Source organism: Panthera tigris, chromosome A1 (genome assembly GCF_018350195.1).
Source record: "Panthera tigris isolate Pti1 chromosome A1, P.tigris_Pti1_mat1.1, whole genome shotgun sequence".
Classification (NCBI taxonomy): Eukaryota; Metazoa; Chordata; class Mammalia; order Carnivora; family Felidae; genus Panthera; species Panthera tigris.
The window spans coordinates 157,899,136-157,918,927 of record NC_056660.1 but is presented as its reverse complement, the minus strand read 5'-3'; the positions used below and the strand labels follow the sequence as shown (position 1 = coordinate 157,918,927).

The 19,792-nt window shown below is 35.7% G+C and overlaps 1 protein-coding gene and 1 non-coding gene across 3 annotated transcripts in view; both read right to left on the bottom strand.

Moving 5' to 3' along the window:
- Nucleotides 1-19,792, bottom strand: part of LOC102969445 (leucyl and cystinyl aminopeptidase) — a 101,666-nt gene that overhangs the window by 67,963 nt on the left and 13,911 nt on the right. The gene's annotated exons all lie outside the window — the stretch shown is intronic.
- On the bottom strand, nt 8,221-8,355 carry LOC122232358. The gene has a single exon (XR_006209727.1). It is a non-coding gene; the product is annotated as a small nucleolar RNA SNORA13 (small nucleolar RNA).

Below are 19,792 nucleotides of genomic sequence, written 5' to 3'. Positions count from 1 at the left end.
AAAGCCCAGGGGTATTCTACTGTGTAACCATTTTAGCATCTCCTGTTTGCATTTCATTTACTTCAAATCTTTTGATAGGGATTGTCAGACATCTGCCAAATCCAAATAAGTTACTTTTATTATTTATCACCCATGAAGATTAATACTTGTGTAGAATTTTAATCTTTTAGAACTGGAATACATCACCTCCTCTGGTATAATTTACTGCACATTGGTGGCAGACTTTTGCATATGTGTACAGTATCAAGTTAAATACACCAAACCAGGGGAAATCACTCTTTTTAATAGGTAACCCATGAAGATTGTACTTCAAGCCCATTTAAGAAAATGCTGCTTTGGATTCTTTCGTCAGTACTTCGATCTTAACCTTAAATTGTATACAATGTAACATGATTACTCATTGCTCTAATGGGATGTTATTTGTATAGGAAGAAGGAATCCTATAGAAACAGGAAATTTTCTAAAACCTCTTAAATCCACATATACATGCTATCTATAAGCAAAAAACAAAGAATGTCCTAGTTGAAATTTTTCAGTTTTAAACAATGTAGGCCCATGTGGTAATAATCTAAGAAAACTGAAGACATTTCTTTTCATTAGATACCATGAACTGGTGCTCTCCTATGTTGTCTGTGAATCAGTGTCAATCCACAAACTGTTATCTACCTGTGACAGGATACATGTGGACAACTAATATTTAAAAAGTTTTATAGCAATCTGGGGCGCCTGGGTCATTCAGTCGGTTGAGCGTCCGACTTTGGCTCAGATCATGATCTTGTGGTTTGTGAGTTCAAGCCCCGCGTCAGGCTCTGTGCTGACAGCTCAGAGCCTGGAGCCTACTTCGGATTTTGTGTCTCCCTCTCTCTCTGCCCCTCCCCTCCCTCTCCTCTCCTCCTCTGTCTCTCTATATCAAAAATAAATAAATGTTAAAAAAAAAGTTTTATAGCAATCTGTCAATAATTTTATGTCTGCCAAATTTAATCATTTAAAAAATGAAGCTTATAATTTGCATGTCTTTTTTAATGATGTCTTTCATCATTAAAAAATGATTCATTTTTTAAATGCTACAAAATTTATGCTACAGGTTAAAAATTAAAAAACAACCTTGATTCTTCGGCTCACATAACTTGGGAAGCAATGGCTTGACAATGGGAAGCAATGTAACTGTAATAGCAATCCAGGTCGATATGAAGTTCTCAATTATAACAGCAGAAGTCAAAAGGAGGGAATGATTACAAGTCATGTTAAAAAAAAGAGAATACCAAGGAATTGATGCTCCCTTGGGCCAGACAGTTCTGTAAGATGGACTGACAGGAGGAAGTCTATGTCAATTCCCAATATACATTCTGGCTTGGATAACTGGAAAAAAGAATGCCATTCACGGAGATTGATAATATAGGTTTCCAAATTCTCTCTCTTGGTGTTCTTTTTTTTTTTGGGGGGGGGGTGGGGGGCGGTGTAGTGAGAACAGTTATAGGATGGCATTTGGTATGGGATACGATGTATTTAATACATCTGTCAGCCGGGTGGAGATGTTTGATTAATGGCATATTATAAACACCTAATTTTAGAAAGAACTTCAAGTCCTGCCTCTTCCACTGACTGCTTGATCTCAAATGGGTTACAAATATCCCTTAGCTTCAATTTCCTCACCCATAAATGTGAAAAAACATTACTATTTTCTAGGCCTGTTATGAGGACTATGTTATATGGATCTGGTCTCAAAACAGGGATTTATGGGGAAGATTCAGATTTCAGAATCACCTCCGTATACATAATGAAAACCGTGCAGATGAGTGAGACTACTGAGAGGGAGGGAGGTAAGAGTCAGAGAGTATGAGCATTGAAGAGGTGGGCAGAGGAAGAGGGGCAAAAGAGGAGAGTAAGAAGGAATTTACTAGAGGTAAGAAAATTAGGACAGTAGTATCCCAAAAAACAAAGGAAGTTTTCATAAAGGAAGTGGTCAGCATTAACTGTCTTTGAAACATCAAGTAAAATGAGGCCTAGAGAGGTTATGAGATTTGGCAACTAGGGAACCAGCGACTTTCATAAAGCACCTTCAATGGAATAGTGGAAATGGAAGCCTAACAGCCCAAAGAATGGAAAATCTACACAGGAAGGCAAGGGCTGCAGACTATTCTTTCAAGGTACACAGTTGTATATCAAGAAAAAGAACATAGGGTCAAACTAAAAAAGAGAAAAGTCCTTTTGTTTTTTTGTTTGTTCGTTTGTCTGTGTTTAAGATGGGAATAACTTAAGCATGAAGGAAAAGTAAAGAATGACAAAACGTGCAGGTGGAGGAGTAGAAGAGAGGAAATGTTAGAATAACATCCCACAGGGATGGGAAGATACCACAAAAACTCCGGGAGAGAGATTAACCTGGGTGAGAACTAGGCACTTCTCCTCTGAACCTGGGAGACAGAAGGTGAAGACAGAGAAGAAGCATGTACAAGAGCATGGAAAACTGAGGATGTGAACAGCAGAGAGCCTCTATGTTCTCTGTGACAGAGGAATCAAGGCCATCTGCCCGAAGGCAGTTGTGGGGAAGGATAGGTGGCTTACGGAGGAAAATAAAGTACAAAAGCTTAGGCAGAGGACCAGGGAAAGTTGACCCAAGGACAAGCTATGGCTGAGAAGGTCAGTAAGTGCAGTAGAACTTCTCATACTACCAGTCTCCATAAATGCCTTTTAGCAGTACTCACCAGCCCAAGTCTAAAAGAAAAGAAAAAAAAAAAATGTATGTGTATTTTACCACAATTTAAAATGGAAAATATAAATGGAAAATATTTTTAAAGAGTAGAGACAGAAGATGGGTTAATCCAGGGTTAAATATGTAGAGAGGATGTGGTAAGAAGCTACAAGGAAAATGCATAGAAGGTGCTGGCAAGAGAGAAAATGATTAAATGAGGGGTTCAATTTAGAAAACACCAGAAAAAGTAAAGCCATGGCAAACAACATGGTGAGCAACTTGAATTAAAACAAGAAAACTTCCCACAAACTTTAATCCCTTTAAACTACCATCACATTTTCTGAGAAAATGAAATGAAATGGGGTATATTTTGAAATCAACAAGCCAAAACAAATTTAAAAGAATAGGCCTAATTTCAATAAGGCTTTTTGGGAAGATGCAAGATTGCTATATTCAATTAGGTATTATAGCAACTTGCTATATTCAAATTGGGCCTTAACAATAAAGAATTATGCTTCTTCTGAGGCCTCTCAGACATATTTAAACAGAGCTGAAAGCTCCAAGCATGAGACAACATTTATATTTTCTAGATCACTTCCAAAGGGAAACGTCATTAAATTTCTGAAGTGACGACTAATTATCAAATAACATAACTATTTCCCCAATAAGCAATCTTTGACTATCAAAAAGATATTTTATTTTTTTAAAGTTTAATACTAAAAAGGCAAGAAAACAACTAGAATTCAGAACAAGAACAGTGATTTTTCTGTATGGATCTAATCTGACAAAACATTACCTAATCCCCTGACCCCCGCCACAGATGCACTCAAAGAAAACTTCTTCCTATTAATCACAATACTCATGTTAAGTTACAAATCTAGATATATCATCTTCTCACCAGAATCTGAAGAGTAGACACTAAGAGACAAATTTTAAAGATGTTCTCAGTAGCTCCTTTCCCTGATACATCCTGTTTGCTTACACTTCAATGTATGAGCAGTGTCATAAAATATTAACAGAGAAAGTCCTATATGCATTTCTACTTTTACATAGTACTGCTTCAAAACCACATTTAATTTTCCATTTGACAGGCCCAAGGTCACAACCTAGGACGCACGGTCCATGTAAGGTCTTTCTTCTGTTCCCCTCTCCCTCCTTGTGTCTCTTGTGAATAGAGAAGACAGCAGTGAATGGGAGACTAGGGGTGGGAGGCAGAAAGATCAGAGAGAAATGGTCAGTTCATAAGCAACATAAGCTCACTTTATTTAGTTCTAAGAGAGACTAAAGTTTAATTTTCCCTTTCAAGCTATCTCTAAAGTTCATTTTAACACATATAAAAATGCTGTGGGAGATTTCCACTTCCAATATGACACAGTAATTGGTACCAGACTTTTCTTCCTCTCATAAATGACTATTAAACTGGACAAAATAATGCAACTATTTTTAGCTACTGGATAAACGAGCAATACTGCGAGGCTACATTTGCTTGGCTCTCTGCCTTGGGACAATTTTCTAATTGTAGTATAGTGAGCTGGAGTCCAAGCAGAGCAGGGCTAGTGGCAGAGACAGGACACTAGAGAGGATGGAAATGCACAGAGTGAGGACCACAGAAGTTTGTACAGGGGTTCCCTGAGAATCCTCAACCAATGCTGAGTGTAAGTAACTACATAAGGCTTACAAAAGAGTATCTGTAATGAGGTTAATATGGAATAGAAATACTAGAGGTCAAGCAGCATAGGCAAACATTGCCAGTTTAACCCAACCTGAAGAAAGAGAACTCATTAACATTCTGCACATCAATTTGAAATGCCAGAAAGGCTTCACTTTAAGGGGAAAAGCACACCATAGAATAAGACCAACTCTAGACCCACATTAAAACAGTCTAAAACCAAGCCCTAAAGACCTAATAAAAACCATGAGGAAAAAACAATCTGGGGGAAGAGTTGTGCTAACTTAGAGGGGCCTGAGAAAAAAAACTTGAAAAAAAAGCTTTCCAGAGATCTTCCCTAGCAAACCTATACAAGGTGATCAGCCAGCAACTAAACTGCCACTAAAACAAACAACACTGCAGAGAAATTAAAAAGAAAAAAAAAATTCTGCATCTCTACAATGTATCAATCCTGTCCAATACATAATAAAAACATTTCTAGGCATTCAACAAAAATGTGACCCATAAGAAAAAATAAGTCATTAGAGACTGACTTTAAGTTGGCCCAAATACTGCATTTAGTAAAAACTTCAGAGCTGTTGTTTGAAAAATCTCTTAAATAAAGGAAAATATTTTTGAACAATAACAACAACAACAACAACAAGGGAGAATATATGAACAGATGAGAATCTCAGCAGAGAAACTAAAACTGCAAAAAAGGATCAATCGGAGAAAAAAAGGAAATTCTAGGACTAGAAGTTTCAAAAATTAAAATGAAAAACTCACTGAATGGACTTGATAGTAGATTGGAGATAGCAGAAAAAAGAATTCATGAACTTGACAGATTACTAACAATTACCAATTTGATAAACAAAGGAAAAAAAGACAAGAAAAATGAACACAACATCAGAAATTTGTGGGACAATATCAGATTGTCTAACATATGTAATAGGAGTCCCAGAAGACTCTGAAAATAAAGCAGAAAAAACATTTGAAGACATAATAGTTAACATTTTATTACGTTTGGTGAAAAACACTATTTACCAGGTCAGAAAAGCTCATCAAACTCCAAAGACAATAAATACAAAGAAAATCATATCTAGCTACATCATGGTCAAACTGCTGAAAAGCAAAGATCAAATCTTTAAAGAGGCCTAAAAACAATATGTTACATGCAAGAGAAAAATAAGAATACTAACTTTTCACCACAATAATGGAGGCCAGAAGATGTGAGAAGGTTTTTAAGGGGCTGAAAGGGGGGGAAAAAAAAAGTTGCCAATTCAGATTTCTATATCCAGCGAAAATATCTCTCAAAAATAAGACAAAGATCTTTCAAATAAATTAAAGCTGATAAAATTAATCTCAAGCAGATGTGCACTACAAGATACTATAAAGCTTTGAGGGAAGTGATACCAGACAGAAACTCAGATCTGCAGGAAGGAAAGAATACCAGAAAAGATGAGTAAGTTGTTAAAAATAAAAAATTTATATATTTTATATATTTTATTCTTCTTCAAATTTCCTTAAAACACTATATATTAAAACTATTTGCTTAAAGCATAATATGTGGGAAGTTTTTAATATATATAAAAATAAAAAAATATGACAACAAGAGCACAAAGAAGAGAGGGGGTGAATAAAAGGAATTATATTAAATTATATTTGTGAATTGAGAAGGGGAAATGCTAAGTGTCCAGTGAAAAGTAGGAAGTATAAAGTAAGAAGAGAGAATGGTCAGGTGTAAAATGTTAAATGGCATATTTTTTTTAATATTGAATTTATTGTCAAATTGGTTTCCATACAACACTCAGTGCTCATCCCAACAGATGCCCTCCTCAATGCCCATCACCCACCATCCCCTCCCTCCCACTCCCCATCAACCCTAAGTTTATTCTCAGTTTTTAGGAGTCTCTTATGGTTTCAACAATAGCCAAATTATGGAAAGAGCCTAAATGTGCATCAACTGATGAATGGATAAATGGCATAATTTTGACAATAAACACACTTTAATAAGTTAAGGATGCATATTATTAGCCCTAGAATAATCAATAAAAAAGTAATTTAAAAGATGTATAGCTAAAAAGCCAATGAGGAAAATAAAATAAAATATTAAAAAATACCCAATTAACCCAAAAGGGGGCATCAAAAAAGAAACAAAAACAATAATAAAAGGGACAAATAAAAATGATGGCAAAATCATATATTTAAACACAACCGCATAAAAAATTTCATTAACTGTAAGTGGATAAAACATTTCAACTAAAGGACAGAGATTGTCACAATGGATTAAAAAAAAGCAAGACTCCACTACACACTGTCTATAAAAGACACCTTTTAAATTTAAGGATACTATTAGGTTAACAAAGCAGAATAAAATTTTATAATGATAAAAGGAGAAATTCATCAGGATAAGATACCAAGCTTAAATATGTATGTATCTAATAAGAGAGCTTTAAAATTCAAAACAGAAAATGGCAAAACTCAAGAAACAGAAATATCCACAACCATAATTGGAGATTCTGTCATGTCTCTCTTTGTAATTGACAGAACAAGTAGACAACAAGTAGGTCCATAGACTATCTAAATACTACCAACTGATTTGGCCTAAAAGACATTTGTAGAATATTACACCAAACAACTGCAGAATACATATGTAACATTTACCAAGGTAGACCATACACTGAGCCATAAAATAAATCTCAATAAACTTTAAAAGACTGAGTTTTTTTGAGACTGTGTTCTCTGACCACAGTAGAAATAATTTGAAAACCCAAAAATAATGAATTAGACAATGTCTAGATATTTGGAAAACAGAAAATGAACTTCTAAATAATTCAAAAATCAAAGAATAAACAATAACAGATTTAGAAAATACTTAAATAATTTTTTTAATGAGAGAAATTTACTGCTTTAAATGCCTATATTAGAAAGACGTTTAAAATCAATGATATAAGTTTTCACCCTAAGAAACTAAAAAGAATAGTATAGTAAACCTAAGCAGAAAAAAATAATAAAGAGCAGAAACCAATAAAGTAGAAAACAGAAAAGAAAATTAATAAAGCAAAAAATGCTGGAGGGCAGAAAAATAGTATTACTGGCTGTTAATCATATTTTCCTAGAAATTGGCCTTCAAATCAACATTATATCAGGTCCTCGTAGATCTCCAAGACCCATTTTTCACTTCTCAAAAGTCTGGTTAGGTTAATGTAACAGAGGAATCAGAATTGGGTCCTGGACTACAGACAGAGATCCTCTTTCACAAGCCCCACCGCCTTGTATCTGTCCCTCCTCCAAGAGTATCTGGTAAAAAAAAAAAAAAATCATTTAGCCAGTGTTAATGCTAGCTCTACCCAAATTTAGAAAAATCCATGTTCTCCCCCTCTTCTTTAAAATAAAAAGCTAGATTTTTTTTGTAAATTCAAGTATTTAAAAGGAATTGGAGAGCTATTATATTTTTAATTTTTTTTTAATGTTTATTTATTTTGATAGAGAGAGAAAGAGAGCACAAATGGGAGAGTGGCAGAGAGAGAGGGAGACACTCAGAATCCCAAGCAGGTTCCAGGCTCTGAATTGTCTGCACAGAGGACACGGGGCTCAAAGTCAGACACTTAACCAACTGAGCCACCCAGGAGCCCCAGGAGCTATTATTTAAAGGACACTTCTTAGAATCTCTTCAAAGTAGAAAGTATTCTTTTACAAAAAAAAAAAAAAATCAAAAACAAACAAGAAAAACTGTGCTTAACTCATCTATTTCTGTATTTAGATTTTTGTATATTTTTTCTTAAAAAGAAAAATCAGTCCTCTTCTAAACCCTTTAAGAGAAACTATACATTTAAAAGCAGAGTTAAGATCACATGTGTAAACAAATTAATATAAAAGGATAGACTCTTATTTTATGCAGCTCCTACACCAACAATATTCAAATTAAAATTCAAGGGCAGGAAAAGGCTGCAAAGCTTCCACCGTTTTTGACACCACATTCACTAGATTCCAAAAGTGAATTGGCAACACAAAGGCTACCAGAAAAATCTCTTTTTAAGTGTCCATTTGAAATTTAACTGAAATTAACTCAATAAGAAAAAGAAAAAGCAAAAAAAAAGGGGGGGGAGGGTCTCATTTTTAAGCATTTGCTTTCAAGTGCTTACTTTATTTAGAGTAAATCACAACTCAGGTTCATTCTGCAGAAATACAACCATCCCTACAGGGTCCTGAAACCAATCTCCATAGCCTTTGTTCTGAAACTCAGGAACCCAAGGGCCAAACCTATATTTAAACTAACTAAATCATTCCTCAGCTCTCAGCCATGCTTCAACAAATCCCTAAGCACATACAAACATGCACAGTGCCTGCTCTGTCTCAGACGAGTATGTGAGACCACACACGTGTAACATGCGTCTCAGTTTCTCTCAAACTTGCATGGCTGTTGTGGCCACTTCCCTTTTGTATTCTTAGCACACCCTCTTCACTCTCCTCAGCTCACGGGTCTCTCTTTTCCTGCTCTTTATTACACTACTCCAATGTAATCTTTCCAAATCCCTAGTTTCTTTCACCTTTTAAAAATCAATTCAACTATTACTAGAACAAATGTCCTCCTGTGACCCATTCCCCTACTCTCCCTAAAATAGTACACCATAAAAATTAAAATGCCTAGCTGTTCTCTCTCTTAGGATGAAAAGGTTAGAAAGACTGCAATAAAGAAATGCTTAAAATGAGCCCTTAAAAAAATAACCCAGCGAGACTTTCACAGGTAATACTTTTTTTCCCCTATGGTAGCTCCTGAGACAATCTAGGAAAAGCAAGTTGATTTATAGTAAACTTGACATTATCTAGTCATCATTCTAAAGTAATCCTGCCAACTTGATTGTTTATCCAGGACGTGCTTTCTTCTTTAGTAGCCACTGTCCACAGAGTTGTGTTTATAATTAGACTGTGCGGTGTTAATTATGCTGGCCACCCTGCCAATGTTCTACAGCAACTACAGGGAGAGATCAAAACAATCATTCCAAATCATGAGTCACCTCACTCTTTCCATACTACAAACCCCTGGCAGTCTCTCAAACTTGGAAAATGGAAGTTGTGCACACTATACGCTTATACGGCCTTTCACACTTAGGATGAAATACTAAGTTCCAAAACCTGCTCCATACTTTTTTCTAGAATAGCATACATTTTAATCCTGTAACTTTTTGCTTATTACAGAATTACAGGTTGAAGATGAGAAGGTTTAGAAAAATTTCAAGGCTTAGTTTACCCTACAGAGAAGGGAATTTCTGCAGAAGTAAACTATAATTATAGATTTTGCTTCACATTTAAACAGTTCCTCCAAGGGAGGGGCTCTTATCTCATTCATCTTTATATCCCTGGAGCCCTGCAGGAAAAAAAGCCTGTAATAAATGTTGAAATGAAAGTACCAACACTCAACACATTAAAATTAAGTATTAATTAACGAAAATTACCTCCAAGGCCACTCATAAATTCTCTGAAGTCTGAACCGAAGCTTGGAATAAGACAGAATTAGTATGTTAGCCATGAGGTTAAGAAGGTCCTCTAACACCTGCTGTGGGGCTGGGTCCTAAGTCAGCAGGGCCTAGTACTACTTCAGTGATTATGGGCTCTGAGTCACTGCCTTTCTTTTCTACTAGACCCGGATTCTTCAGACTTATTACATTTCCTCCTCTTTCTTCAAAGCTAGGACATAATTTAAATCAATTATGGTTTAGGAGACATAAAGTATAATGCTGAGGAACCTGTGGATTCTAGTTCTGGCTCCAGAACTTAGTTGGGATCTCAGTGTTCTTATCTGGTAAAATGGAGATAACTGCTCTGTCTACTTAGACTATCATAGGGATTACATGAAATAAGTGGGTCATAACACTCTGCAAACTATGAAGTGCCACATTCATAGTTTGTTGCTACTATATTAAATAGCCACAGTAGGAACTTCAAAATCTCAAGCCAGTAAACACATCCTTTTTTAGCCAAGCACTCTAGCATTTCTCTTTAAGATGCATCAGTACAATTTTCCCCCTCACACCTTTTACTATAAAAGATGATTCTTAAATGCCACTCACAGCACATGTCATTAGATAAATTCATAAAATAAGTAAAGTCCAGAAACTCCATTTTGTCTTACTTCCATAAATACCAAATGATAACATAAGCAACAATTCTGGCCTCTTGACATCTTGTAAGATCAGCATCAGCAATATCTATAGAGGCTTTCAGCCAGTGTAAAACAGGGTAACTTGAGATAATTCTGTATCACAGAGATTTTAGTACACAGGTTTTACGTTTTAAGTCATTTGACTTCTAATATATTTGCCAAATGGCTGTCTTGATTGTAAAGACACTACAACCTTTCCCAAAATATCCCTAGGGATTAAGTGCATCTAAAGGCCATGCTCATTTACTATAATTACATTTACACAATAAAACTCAGATAACCAATGACAGCTACAATTTATAAGAAGGCAACTTAAATCATATAATGGTCACATTGTGACTGAAATAACCAAAAGGGCATTACACAGACATGAATTTTACTTTACCAAACTAAAACACTCAGTCAATAAATTTATCACCATCTTCAAATTGTACACCACATTATATTTATTCAGTCTAATCACAGCTGTTACTTTCTGTGCAGTTGTGTAGTCCTATAAGCAAAAATCAACACTTCAGTGCAGGATGGCAGCAACAAAGAAGAGTTTGCTAGTTTAATGTTGCAGCTATGAAGCACATTATTTTAAATATCTATCAAGTAGGGGTGCCCGGGTGGCTCAATCAGTTAAACAAACATCGAACTTCAGCTCAGGTCATGATCTCGCCATTCCAGAGTTTCAGCCCCCCATGTCGGGCTTTGTGCTGACAGCTCAGAACCTGAAGCCTGTTTCAGATTCGGTGTCTTCCTCTCTCTCTGCCCCTTCTCTGCTCATGCTCTGTCTCTGTCTCTGTCTTTCTCTCTCTCACACAAAAATAAACATTAAAAAAAAAACCTTTAAATATCTATCAAGGAGAACACTGAACATGAAAAGGAGGCATTCTACAGGAATGCCAAAGACCAAAAAGTATCAAATACAAACATGAGCTATAGCACATAAAGAATCCTGCCACAAAATGCTTCAGATACAGGATTCAATGTAAAGGATCAAGGAGAGGGACAAATAAACACCTGTAGTTTAATTCAAACCTTAACTGTAAAACAAGAATTAAGAAGAGTAATTTCCTTCAGTAAATAAAGAAAAGTTTCTACCTCAACAAAGTAGATGTTCTTTTAACTTATGTCCACTTAAACCTCCACATTAACAAATGCTGTTCATTCCCCCCTGAAAGACATTTTCTGATGCCAAGTGTCCACTGAATGTCTAAAGGGCTACTCTCTAGAAGATTCAAGCACTTATGTCCCCACCAGGGCAGTTGTATTCTTGCCAAGAATTAGTTGTTCTCCAATCAATTTATGCTAGTTAAAATTATAACTGTAGTTATGTAAATAAGTACTGCATTAAAGGAAAAAAAGAATGAAAACTGCTTCTACGAAAGCTGAGTATGCAGCAGAAAGACCCCACAAAAATGAGTCCCCAAAATAACACAGCTGCCAGATTAGGTATTAGCAAGTAAAACAAAAAGATTAGGGGAGGAGGGCCCTACAGAAGAATTTTGCTCCCAGCCTTCAAAGTGTCTTAAGTTCTCAAACCAGTTGAAAAATAATGAAGACCTATAAATTACAGTTGCGTCACAAACAGCACATATCATATACAAGATGAAATATTGTAGAACTCTGATCAGTGGACCTGTACGCAAAATAAAAGCTTTAGTCAATAAGATAATATTAGTAACTAAATTAACACATTTTGATTTGAAATGCTAAAGCAATGTTATTTTTTTATGATTGCCATTTTTATCTAGGTTTTCAAAGTTATTCATTATATTTGAGATCATGTTAAAGGGAAAGTGATCTAAATTTAAGGTTCACCCTAACAGTTCATTCCAACAACCCCCACACACACATCTAAGTTCCCCCAAACACAAATCATAATGGGTACATCCACTTGTGAATGTCTAAAGAATAATCTTTCTATAACACCTAAGAACTTTGCTCTGCAGTTATACTTACTGATAAGTTTAAACTATAGAATGTTTAAAATCATGTCTCATCAATACATGTCAAAACCTAAAATAAGTTACTTGACCAAATAACTCCATAAGAGAAATGCATCCTAAGAGTAACTGCAGAAAAATATATATGTAAGAATGTTTACAGCAGTCTTGTTTACAGAGCAACAGAAAGGAAATAATCGAAGTATGTGACGACGGTATATTCATACCTAATAAAGTATTATACAGACATAAAAATTATTTACATCATAAAACTTATTTACATCTATTTTAAACATGGAAAGGTATTCAAAATATAGTATTAAGAGGCAGGTTATGGAATTTTAAATAAATAAATATTCATCCAGTTGGAAACACTGTAAATAAAAATGTAAATACTGGTTATTTCTGGGAGTTATGAGTATGTTGGGTGTTTTTAGTATCTATATTTTCTACTTTTTAAATGTATAAAAATAGGAGAACCCCCTTGAACATGTACAGATCTTGTTTTAATCTATGAAGATCTAAAGTTAATAAAATGATGAAAAATTATCAACACTGTTGAGGTGTCTTAAAAATGGCCCTGGGGGCACCTGGGTGGCTCAGGTGGTTAAGCGTCTGACTTTGGCTCAGGTCATGATCTCGTGGTTCATGGGTTCAAGCCCCACATCCGGTTCTGTACTGGTAGTGCAGAGCTTACTTGGGATTCTCTCTCTCCCTCTCTCTCTCAAAATAAATAAATAAACTTAGAAATGGCCCTGGATGGTGAAATCAGGAAACCTGGACACCAGGTAGAATGTACCATTAATCTCTGATGGAACCTCCTATTCAGAGGTGGAGTCTGCATCCACCTTGAATCTAATGGCCTTATAACTTGTTTCAATCAATGGAATGCAGACGTGACACTGTACAATTTCCAATCCTAGTTTTAAAGGGCCTTGTTGCTTTCATTATTTCTCTTTTGCTGACCTGAGAGCCCCATGAGAATAAATCTGAGCTAATGTCCTTATGGATGAGGAACCACATGGAAAGACAAGTCCAGCCAACAGGCAGCACCAACTGCCAGATATGCCAGTTAAGCTATTTTAAATCTTCCAGTTCCAAATTAAGCTGCCAAATGATGGCTGCTACAAGTGACCCCAGGCAAGATCAGTGGAAGAAACATCCAGCTGAGCCCAGTACAAATTGTTGACCTACAAAATAGTGGGCAAATAAAATTGGTTATTATTTTAAGCCATTAAGTATTGTCATTTGTTACACAGCAACAGATGAATGATTTATCCATCCTCTACACAATATACTATTAATATTGTGGTATACATTTCTTACACAATCCCCTAAGATCACACTACACATACTAGTTCTACGATTCTGTGACATCTTGGAAATGGGAACAGAAGCAGGGCCTCATGGTTAGACTCCAACTCAGACACATAAGAATAGAACATCCGGTATTCAGAACACTCAGCATTCTTTATACAAAACTGTGTGCAACTGTGAGCTTTCCCTCCAAGGGCTTTGAGGAAAACTTGAAGTACATGACTTCATTGTTTCTTACTGCCTTATCAATAGATGTGGGGATGCTATGCCTGGGGCCCTAGTACAGGACCAGGGCAAACAATGAAAAAAGTAAGACCAAGTTCGTTATCAAAACCATCATCTTAACACCACCACAAATAGTGATAAAAACCAACATTCACTAAGGGCTTTAGCATGTGCTAACAATGCCCTGGGCACAGCAGAGTAGTTAGGAATGTCTCTGAAACTACACTGCTATATCATTCCCGTGTAACCTTGATTGAGCAAGTTAGTTCATCTTTCCAAGTTCAGTTTGCTCATTTGTAAGATGGAGATAATAACAGTACCTATCTCACTGAGTTTTGAAAATTAAATGAGATATGTATAAAACATTTAGAACAGAGCCTAGCACATATTAAAGTGCTAAATAATTATTAGCTTTCGGTATTATTAATCAGGATTTTACATATGTCAACTCATTTAATTTAATCCCCACAACATTTTATAGATGAAGAAGTGGGAATTGGAGAGTTAGATAACTTGCTAGTGAGTGGCATGGCCAAATTTCAAACCCATATTTTTCTATGGTAGCTAAACCCTTCAAGACCATGTGCCATGACTTAAAATAGGCCAGGGAAGTCAAACCAGGTCCCACGTACAGAGAAATGCCTCATGTCTTAGCAGCCTCTGGATCTGGGCTGGGTGGTCACAGAGCCATCCCCACATCAGAGCTGAAGAGCTGCGAAGAGGGTTAGGATGGTGTCAGAGATCCACAAAACTACTGCCATGTGTCAAACAACGGCACTATAGTTTCTACAACTCTTTCAGCCAGGCATTTAGTGGGTACTGAAAAAGTACTGCTTGATTTTGCCCAATTTACATTCCCTGTTACAACTCCATCCTGGGCAGTAAATCGAACTTGATCCCTCTTTCATTAGGATTCTGAAATTATCCAAATACAACACAGTTACCCATTTCACTGAAACTTTATTTTTTGCTAGTTCACAAAACTAGAAGCTTTTTATGAGACACTCTAAGCCCGTTATATTTTACAGATTATTAACTTTTGTTCAAAATTATTCAGCTACTTAGTTAAAAGGAATGAAAACAAGATTTTTTGAATTTTTAGATTTTAATTTTTCTACAAGGAAGATGGAAGTGAAACAACGACTGAGTTTAACCCACACAACTGCACAGCTAAGTTTAGATCAACCCAAGTTCAGCTCAATGATTTTGAAAACAACCACTTTGAGACTTACAGGAAATGGTTAAGCAACCACAGAGAAGTCATTTGTTCTTGCACCACAGCAGACACATTTTTTTTTAATGAGTCCTTTTCAGATAATAGAACTTTATAACATTGTACAAGCACTCATCAACCTAAAGAGCAAGTCTACAAGATGCTACGGTTATTACTTTATTCTAGATACTCTATTTCCTTTGAAAAGAGCAAAGAACTATGAAATGCTTTTTTTAAATGAGTTTTTACATTTCATAATAAAATGAATTCTCAAGACTTTAAGACCAAACCAGAAAAATAAAAATCATTGCAGGGGAACAGACAAGCTGACATTTCAAGACTGAGCAACATGGTTCCATGCTGTTCTCAGACAAAACAGAGGCTAGATATGATAGAAAAAAATTATATTCCTAGAGAAATTTCTCATGTTCTACTATAGAACATTTTTTGAGAAAATCTATTTGCTGTCTCCTTTTACCCTATAGTACTAGTTGAATCATGATACAGGAAAATGTGACACTTGGGATGACGGAATCTGCATAATTATAAATAAAGTAGTTTTCTGGCTAAAAGATAAAGCCTGACTAATTTTTAAAATTTGTGGGTTTTTAAGAAAATTTTTAATGTTTGTTTATTTTTGAGAAAGACAGAGAGAGACACAGCATGAGCTCAGGAGAGGGAGGCACAGAATCTGAAGTAGGCTCCAGGCTCAGAGCTGTCAGCACAGAGCCCAACATGAACTGTGAGGTCATAACCTGAGCCAAAGTCAGACACTTAACCTATTGAGCCACCTCGGTGCCCCTTAAAATTTGTTTTTTAATGCAAATATTTCTAACACATTTTATTATTTTCCTATCTTCTTACAAAGACTGATCTCAACATATAGTCATCATTGGGAAAAAATAACTGCAATGCTATTTGTTGGGACACAGAACTCACTGTCCCAACTGATAAAAGAATACTAATATAGGAAATGATGCTCCCATACCCCAAACACCAAAGTGGCCAATTTGTTTAAAAATATATTTCAATTAGCAACTTAAAATTTTACAGCAAATTTGGGACACCTGGATGGCTCAGTAAGTGTCCCACTTTTGATTTCGGCTCTGGTCATGATCTCACCGGTTTGTGAGATTAGACCCGTGTCAGTCTCTGTGCTGACAGTATAGAGCCTGCTTGGGATTCTCTTTCCCTCCCTCTCTGTTCTCCCCTGCTCGCTTGCTCATTCTCTCAAAAATAAACTTAAAAAAAAAGTTTACAGCCAATCATATCGTGTGAGATTTTTTTTTTTTTAATTATACTTTAGATTTATTCACTGAACCAAGTTTCACTGCAGCTCTTTCTTTACTGCAGTTATTTTTCAGGGGATTTATAAGCGAAACTGAAGATCAATTTTGATTATGATTCACATACCAGACAGTAAATATTTCTTGAAGACAGATTACTCTGTTTGAAGAACCCGGAGAAAAGAAAGATTGAGAAAAAAAAAAAATGAGCAGTGCCACAGGGATCTGTAAGAAGGTATCAAAAGGACTAACATATATGTAATTGGGAGTCCCAAAATGACAGGATAAAAACATTGAGACAGAAAAATTATTCAGAAATAATGGCCCCAAACTTTGCAAATATAGTGAAAGACACACATTTATAAATTCAAGAAGTTCAATGAACCTTAAAAATAAAAGGACCAAAGACAACCAAACCAAGACACAATCAAACTTCTAAAAACCAAAAGTAAAAAAAAAAAAAAAAAAAAAAAAACCACACTTGCAACTAAATGGGAAAAGAGTGATATGTTACATATAGGGTAACACCGGTACAAATACCATGAGTTTTTTGCTTTTGTTTTTGTTTTTTTTAGGTAAACTCTACCCCAATGTGGGGCTCAAACTCACAACCCAGAGATCAAAAGTCGCATGCTCCACAGACGAAGCCAGCCAGGTACCCCTCCATGAGTTTCTTAACAGAAAACCATGAAAGCCAGAAAATGATAGAGCAACATCTTTATTGCTTTTACATATATGGAACTGTTATTATATATGTTTGTGTAATATACATAATACATGTTCTATATTACACAGATATATTTATACCTTTGTGTAAACATGTCTCCAGAATACATAAACAACTTCTTTTTTTTTTTTTTTTTTTAATTTTTTTTTTTCAACGTTTTTTATTTTTATTTTTGGGACAGAGAGAGACAGAGCATGAACGGGGGAGGGGCAGAGAGAGAGGGAGACACAGAATCGGAAACAGGCTCCAGGCTCCGAGCCATCAGCCCAGAGCCTGACGCGGGGCTCGAACTCACGGACCGCGAGATCGTGACCTGGCTGAAGTCGGACGCTTAACCGACTGCGCCACCCAGGCGCCCCCATAAACAACTTCTATAATCCCTAACCAACTCTTGAACAGCCATTTCACAAAAAAAAAAAAAAAAAAAAAGATGAACTACCGCCAAAAAAAAAAAAATACATTCAATATCAGTAGTCATCAGGGAAATGCTATTAAAACCACACTGCGATACACACACTGGATTGGCTAAAATTTTTAAAATTAATCATACCAAATTTTGGTAAGGATGTAGAGAATAAGCACTCTCAAACACCACTGATGGAAATGTAAAATGGTAAAACCCGTTTGGAAAACAGTTGCCAGTTTCTTAAGTTAAAACAAACAGCTCCTAGGTAATCCAACCAATCAACTCCAAGGCATTTACCTAGAAGAAACTAAAACAAATGTCTACACAAAGACTTGTATTTGAGTCTTCACAACAGTTTTATTTGTAATAACTCAAAGCTGGAACCAAATGCCCATTAAGAGGTAAATGGATAAACAAAGAATGGCATATCAATACAATAGAATACTATTCAGCAATTTAAAATGAAAAAAGAGAAAAAGGAACTACTGATAGAACATGGATATTTCAAAATAAATTATGCTAACTGTAAGAAGCCAGGCGAAAAAAGACAGTCTATGATTCCATTTATACAAAATCTATATAATTCCATTTATATAAAATTCTACAGAATTAGAAAGTAAACCAATCTATGGTAACAGAAAGCAGGTCAGTGATTGCCTAAGAATGGGAATGGAGGGAGGAATAAATTATAAAGCTTTCTGGTTTTGCTTTGACTTTAAATTTTAAAAAGGTAACACCAAGAATGAGGAATATGCAACACTTCAGTACTCTGATTTTAATTATAAAAAGGCCAATCTGAGAGGTTTATTTGAACAATAACTACTCATTGGCAGACACCAGACTTTAGACCTTTGTTCCAAAATGGCTTTTTTTCCGCTCACAAAAAAAGGAAGCATAAAAAGTCTCCTGTTTAAACGTATTCCTGACACTTAAACACCAAGAGACATAAGGCTAATTCTCTATAATATTAATAAGTATTTCAAAGTACTTCGAATGACTGCATTAGGATGAGTGGGTATATCACCTATTTTTATAGAATTCTTGCTCAGTTGGCTGAACTTATGTGTAGATGGCAGGGTGTACATGTTTATACTTAATCAGTTTACCATATGTCTTAATTTGGGGGCAAGACAGTTTTAAGCAGATCAGTCCTAGTTCTTAATGGCCCCAAAGAGCTCCAAGAAAAAAAAAAAAGACAGTTGATTCTAGTTCTCTTAAAGATCCAGATCATTCTATGGCAGGGCAAGTATGGGACAAAGGGTTTTATAACATTCTGGACAAGCAGAAAACAAAAATAACTGAACTTTGTAGACCTTTAATTCATTATAATTAAGATAAGTCTAAGACATCACTCAAGGGCTGAGAAGTTAAATGATGCATCCATATTAAGTGTTATGTTGGAGGGAGGGGGTATTGGGAAAGAGGGGCAGCTTGTTGAAATCCCTTCAAATATAAACAGAATATAGATAAAAATCCATTTTATAAAGGACAATTGAATACTTTTTTTAAAATCTGTGTCCTCCCTAGAACTATCCAGGGCTGAAATGAAATGACAGTAGAGTCTTCAATTAACCAAGGCATCTGAGGTGTGGCTTGTCAGATATTCCTGGCTAGTACATTTCCTTCTATGACCTAGATCTATCTTAAACTCGCTGCCCAATTCCATCAGCTCCACTTTCTACCCATTGTAGACTCCTAAGGTGTTTGTCTCCAGCCCCTGTAAAAGGCAAGTTTAATGCTTAGAGTGACAGTTCTCAAAGTGCAGTATGGGTACCCTGGAATCCCTCATATTTTTTTAGCGGTCTTCAAGGCCAAAACTGTCTTCACGCTGAGATGTTATCTGCCATTTTCACTCCCATTCTCTCGTAGGTATAGGGGAGTTCTCCATAGGCTACACGCACGACATGAGATACAACAGACTGAATGCAAATCTGAAAATCCAGTTGTGTTCTATTAAGCCAGACATTAAAGAGACTTGCAACAATGTAAGATAATTCCTCCCCTAATTTGTTTTGGAGGATAGCTATTTTTCATTTAAAAATGTCATTTTTTTATTGTCACTATGAAATTTACTAATTTTTATTTTTAAAAAAATTTTCAGTGCTAATTTCTAGTACAGTAAATATCTAGACATATAAACAAAATCTCCTAGAGATTCACAATAATTTGTAAGAGTATAAAAGG